The sequence below is a fragment of the Echinops telfairi genome, unplaced genomic scaffold, assembly GCF_000313985.2.
Source record: "Echinops telfairi isolate 266 unplaced genomic scaffold, ASM31398v2 ScPeMD7_5426;HRSCAF=6270, whole genome shotgun sequence".
NCBI classification, from domain to species: Eukaryota; Metazoa; Chordata; class Mammalia; order Afrosoricida; family Tenrecidae; genus Echinops; species Echinops telfairi.
Genome location: NW_022109325.1, coordinates 353,112 through 360,007, shown reverse-complemented (window position 1 = coordinate 360,007; position 6,896 = coordinate 353,112).

Sequence of the window (6,896 nt, the reverse complement as noted above, 5' to 3'; positions counted from 1 at the left end):
AGTGTGCAACCAAAAAAAGGCCTGATTTGTGTCAGATAGGGGAATGGTTTTGCCACCATGACAATGCACCTGCTCAGGCAGCCATCTCAGTGTAGCCAGTTTTTGACAAAAAGCAGCATGCCTCTCTAGCACCATGTACCTAACTTAATTCATGCGACTTTTTTTTGTTTCCAGGAATGAAGAGGGACATGAAAGAGCAGCAATTTGACAATGCATAAGAGGTGGAAACAAACAAACAAACAATAAAACAAAACAAGGGAGGTGCTGTTAGCCATCAAAATAGATGAGTTTGAAAAATGGACAGAATCGCAGATTTGGCAAATGTGTTAAGTGCAATGGAGGGTACTTTGCAGGTGATATGGTTGTGAGGTAGTTTATTGTGCCAACTTGGCCTATAAACAAATGTGGGATTAATTGAAGGGTGGAGGGATAAATGGCTCAGTGAGCCTCGCCTTTCTAGTTCTCAGGTCTCTTGCTTTCTGATGGTCGCACCAGGATGCAGCTGCCTTAGCCAGTTCCCTGCTTCATCTAGAAAGGCTTACTTCCTGTAAGACATCCCTGAGGAGAAGCCACATGGACTACCCCAATGCAGCCTCGTGTGCCGGAGCAGCCATGTGGAGACTTCTGCCAATGCTGAGATGCTTACGCATTCACTGATTCTGCTTTCCTCCTGCAGTTAGCATCATTGCATGTGCTTTGTGAGATGGAGGAGGACTTTGTGGATTAGTGTAGGATATATGGGTTAATGTTGGGCTTGTGTGCTTGGGAAGCAGTGGGTTGGGATGTTTTCTTGATGTGCACTTAACCTTTATATAAAATTCTTATACATGAGTATCTGTGGATTTGTTTCTCTAAGGTACCCAGACTAACACAGTTGTTTTGTAAAAAAAAACCCAAATAAATAAATAAATATATGCCTTTGGAAAAAAAATCCTTTTTGGATATATATATATAAACATATTCTGGTGATCTAGTATAATACAGAGAGAAGAGACTAAATGGTTGTTTAATGTTTAACTGTAATAAACTACATGTGAAATTGACTAAATGAACAGAAAATAACTCAAAGGCAGCTGTCATAATAGTTTAAAACTTTGATTATTGATTATGTCAGTGAAGTATAACCAGTTGGTACATAAGATAGGAAAAATGGGTAAAAGCAATTCCTTGTATTAATCTAAACTGGAAGGATATTGAGACGAAGGATAGAAAATGTGGTAATTACAATAATTTTGAAAACCTTGCCTTATTTATGCTCATTTTTCCAAAGTATGGTTGGAATATGGCATGGAGATTTAAAAAATGGAAAGCCTCACTATGAAACAATTATTTATTTGCCCTTCTTAATGAGTAAAAAATAATTGGGGAAATTTGTATTTTACTAGGAAGTCATTCATTCCCTCTGAGTGCTCAAAGTTTGTGTGTGTGCTTATAATTTTAGATTTAGCTATTATATTTTACATATACAGAGAATTTATAACTGTTATTCTTTTTATTGTACTTCTTTCACTGCCATTGAGTCATTGCTGACTCAAAGCTACTCCCTGTCCATTTCCAAGACTGTAGCTGTTTATGTGAGTTAGAAAGCCCAGACTTGCTCATATGGCGCTGCTGCTGGTTTTGAACTGCCAACCATGCAGATCACAGCCCAATGCTACATCATCATCAGTACATGCAATCTACTTGAATTCTGCTTATTAAGTAATGTGAAATTGATTCTGACTCATAAGGGCCCAATTTACAACAAAAGAGAAGACTGATGAATCTTTCATCCTCAAAATCATAGCTATGTTTGAGTCCATTCCATGCTGCCAGTGTTTAAAGTACTTCCCCAGGAGCATCTTCTTTTACAACAATCTTCTACTTTACAAGGGTGCTGCCCTTCTCTAGTAACTAGTTCTTCCTGATAATATGGCAATGTATTTGTGACAAATCTTTCCACCCTCTCTTTTAAGGATCATTCTGGCTGTAAATCTTCCAACATGTCTAAAATCTCTCTAATTATTTCTAATGTTTTTTGTCATCTAATCTGGTAATTTATTGTGATGAAGGGAAATTATTTAGTATAGCTCTTCTATTAATTTCTTTTTAATTCCCACAAAATGATAGGGTGAGACCAATCAAATAGGCTGTGTAACACCAATATTAATGGATTGGTCTTTTTTTCCCTACATAACTGGGTATATAATTCAAAAACAAGAGGAACAACCCCTGGGGAAGACCAAAAATAGACTTTGGAGACAGTGTGGCACCCCAACGGACTCAACTGTAAAACATTCATAAAGGCAAACAAACAGACCTTGAACCATTTATAGCCTTTTCCATTTTTTTAGTGACTTTCTTTTTGTTATTGATATTTTGTTTTTGGTGCTGTTGTTATTGTTCTGTTGGTTTTGACTTCTTTTGTTGTTTTATTTGGCTTTGCCTTGTTTTTGCATTTATTAATGTATCTTCATGTCTATCTAGATAAGATAAGCAGGATAAATAATTCGGAGATGAAAAGAACAGGACCAATGGTTCCTAGGGGATGCAGGAGAAGGGGAGGTGGGAGAAAGGAAGGTGGTGGGGAACCAATCCAGGGACAAGGGAACAACAAGTGAACTAAAATCAATGGAAGGAAGGTCATAGGATGCCTAGCAGGGCTCAATCAAGGGAAATGTAGCATTGAAGAATTGCTAAACCTGAATGAAGGCCTAACATGATGGTGGGACAAGAGGAAAGTAGAAAGGAAATAGAGGAAAGAACGAGGAGGCAAAGGATAGTTACAGAGGTCTAAATACAGGCATGTACATATGTAAATATATATAATGAGAGGGGAATAGAATTATGTACTCATATCTACATGTTAAGAATTAAGGTTGCAGATGGATGTTGGGCCTTGATTCAAGTACTTCCTCAACACAAGAACACTTTCTTCTAACAACCTGGCATTCTGTGATGCTCACCTTCCCAACATGATTGCTGAAGGAAAAATGGGTGCATAAGCAAATGTGGTGAAGAAAGCTGATGGTGCCTGTCTATCAAAAGATGTAGCATCTGGGGTCTTAAAGTCTTGAAGATAAGCAAGCGACCATCAAGCTGAGAATCAGCAAAGCCCACATGGAAGAAGCACACCAGTCTGTGTGATCATGAGATGTCAATGTGAACAGGTATCAAGCATCTAAGACCCATACCCAAGGTGAATGAGGGAGTGGGGGTATGGAGTGGAGACCCAATGCCCATCTGTAGACAATTGGACATCCTCTCACAGAGGGGTCACAGGGAAGAGATGAGCCAGTCAGGGGACAGTATAGCACCAATGAAACACACAACTTTCCTCTGGTTCTTTGGTGCTTCCTTCACCCCACTATTATGACCCCAATCTACCTTACAAATCGGATTAGACCAGAGCATGCCCACTGCTAGAGATAAGAGCCCACAACAGGGAATCCAGGGTAGATAAACTCCTCAGGGCCATCAATGAGAGTAGAGATACCAGGAGGATTATGGGGAGGTCGGGCAGAAAGGGGGAATCCAGAACAAGGATCAATAAAGAACCCCCTCCCAGGGTGACGAATAATGGAAAAGTTGGGGAGAGGTGATGAAGAACGATGTAAAATATGGAAAAAATTATCTATAACTTATCAAGGGCTCATGTGGGAGGGTGGGTACGGGAGGGAGTGGGAAGAAATGGGGAGCTGATATAAGGGGCTCAAGTGGGAAGAGAATGCTTTGAAAATGATGATGGCACCACATGTACAAATGTGCTTGACACACTGGATGAATGTATGGATTGTGATAAGAGATGTAAGAGCCAGCAATAAAAGTATTTAAAAAGCAAAACAACAACAAAATGTATAGTCCAAAAAACATGTCTACACAAACTAACAAAACTAAACTAAACAAAAAATAAGAGGAACATAAATCTCATGAACATAAAAATAAAAAAAGTAAGGATCAGCAGTGGAATAAATGTGAGATCCATATCTGAAGTTGGGGAGGCAGCAGAGGCACCAGAGGTGACAGCTCCAAAACCATTAGGCAAAGTAGAGAGACAAAAGAGACTATGACACAGAACAGTTAGCTTTTCATCCCACAGAACAAGGAAAAAGTCAAAGGAGTACATGACTGAGAGATAAAGACCAGTGAGAGACGTTGCCACTGGCTGACAATGGACATGGCTGTGGGCAAAAGACTACATATTTAATGTTTCATGTTCCCAACTTGGGCTGAAATGTTACTTTTCCTAATAAACTCCAATAGTCATGAATACTGTCTGTGATTTCTATCTATCTATGTGGCAATGAATTATTGAGCACAGCAGAGAATTACAGTGCCATGAGAGGAGAGTTCGTGTGAGAATAGGGTAAAGGAGGATGGATGGTGGAGGCATGTTTGACTTCTGTGTCAATTGACCTTAGATGAATGGGGAATTGAATTTTCCATTTCTCCCCTGAGGCAGAAGGACATCAGGTGTGACCCCCCATGCCTTTTAGTAAGTATTTGAATGGGACCTATTCACATTACAGTGAACCCTCGTTTATCGTGGCTAATCGGTTCTAGGCCCTACCGTGATAAATGAAATTCCGCGAAGTAAGATTCCTTATTTGTAAATCAAATATTTTCGTAGTTAGAGCATAGAGGACATGAAAAAACACCCTTTAGTCACCATTACACTCGCATTACCCAATTTATTAAATGAAAAAGGGAAAATACAGTAAAACATTTTGGATATTACAATTATCATTTATTATTTATTATATTATTTATGGCATCAAGCATGTACAGTATGAGCCAATCAGTGGCAGTAATGACAGAGCATGCGCTGTTATGCAAAAACTGCGATAGAGTGAAGCCACGGAAGTCGAAGCGTGAAGTGGCGAGGGTTCACTGTATATGGATAACATACATTTTTTATTTTACACGTTGTCATGTATATTATACTGTTACTTACATCTTAGGAAAATTTACTGGGGATGATAAAGCCATACATTTGCATATTGTTTTCCCTAAATTAGTTTAGAATTTGTACTGCTCCCATACATTCCTTTCTAGCTTAATTTTCTTTGTGCAACTGCTTGATATGATTTTGTACAAAATGGAACATGTTATAGTGAAAATGTAAAGAAAAAAACACATCTTCTAACACTTGGCATGTCTGTTATTGTCATCAATGTTTTGCTTTGAGATGACTCTGGTTTGTTGCATTGAAAGCACAATGTTAACAACTATTTCTCAATCAGGAAATGTTGGGAGCCGGTGGCCATTAAGGACTTAGCCTCAGCCACATAGCCGAACTTGGCTGCTTCCTGGTTGTTAAGTTTCGTCTTTCGTTTGCTAAACCTGTGGGGAACTGGTCCTGCCTAAATTCCTGCCCAACCCTACCTCCACGTTCCTAGCTACGTGCTCTGTAGCACAGACGGTTGTAAGAGTTGACCTTTTCACCCATTGGTTAATAATGCCGAGCGCTCATTGGACTAAGATGGACTTTGCATTATGCCTGATGAACCTTAGTCTGCATGCAGGACGTCTTTGAGCACTAGCACGCGTCTTTTTACCTGCAGCTGATTGGTTAACATTCTTATAATGTACATGTTGGATTGGATGTTGTGCAGCACACCTTATTAAAATATGCACCTCCCAGTTCCCCTTTATATACCCCGAGCTTTGCCCAAATAAATAGAGCTTGATCAGGGTTTTGTCTTGCTCCACGTCTCCGTGTCTTTTCTTCCATCCAGGTCCGCCTTCCCTGCAGGGCCCTGCTCGTGTGTCCCGCAGGCCAGGAAGCTACAAGGAAACAGCAGCCAGGTGCCTCCACCTCCCTCTCATATTTTCCACCCTAAAATAAATGAAAGGTTACTTTTCGTTCTCAAACTATTCTAATGGTAAAATGGTTGCAGCCCTGGCTGCATCTACAACAATTATAATGTGCTTACAAAGTTTATTATAAATGCCACACCTCTATGATTAACTGTCATTGACTTACTCTCTTAAAATTAAAATTAGACCTCATATCTGGTAAAAACACATGCAATTATGCTACATCTGAAGGAGACAGAGAGGAGAATATGGATAAAATGAGATGTTGACCTATTTTCAAAGCCATATTTTAGAGTTGCATCAATTTCAAATGTTTCAAAGGATCTGTCCTATATATTTTTTTTAGGTCAGTAAGGGTACTCCTGATGGATGTGTTAATTTTTTCCTTTCAATAAAGCAGCTATAAATAGTTACTAAGGATTTTTTAAGGAGACTTGATAGCTTCTAGCTAACTATGCATATTAAATATCTAATCATAGAAAGTTCTTTGATTTTCTCGAGGGTAACAAGGCACAGGAAGTCAAGTAATTTAAAACTTGAGATTGTAGATGTATTAACTAGATAAAGCATGGATCCTGTATATTTACCACAGGGAAACTTACAATGGTACATAATAATTTTACTAGCTACACTGTATTCAGGTTCTCTAGATGGTGTGCAAATGCTAAATATTATAAAACTGTGTTTCCATTGCAACAATAGAAAAGTGATGCTATGTGGGCCCCATTGCCTCTGAGCCAGACGGCTGCCAGTCCACCTTCAAGCCTTCATGATCCCAGACGCTATACCTTTTGATGGCCAGGCACCATCAGCTTTCTTTGCCACATTTGGTTATGCACCCATTTGTCTTCAGCGTTCATATCATGGAGGTGAGCACACACTGATATGATTTTTTGTTCTTTGATGCCTTATAACTGATCCCTTCAGCACCTCATGATCACACAGGCTGATGTGTTCTTCCATGTGGGCTTTGTTGCTTCCGAACTAGATAGCCGCTTGTTTACCTTTAAGCTTTTAAGACCCCAGACGCTATATCTTTTGATAGCCGGGCACCATCAGCTTTCTTCACCACATTTGCTTATTCACCCGCTTTGTCT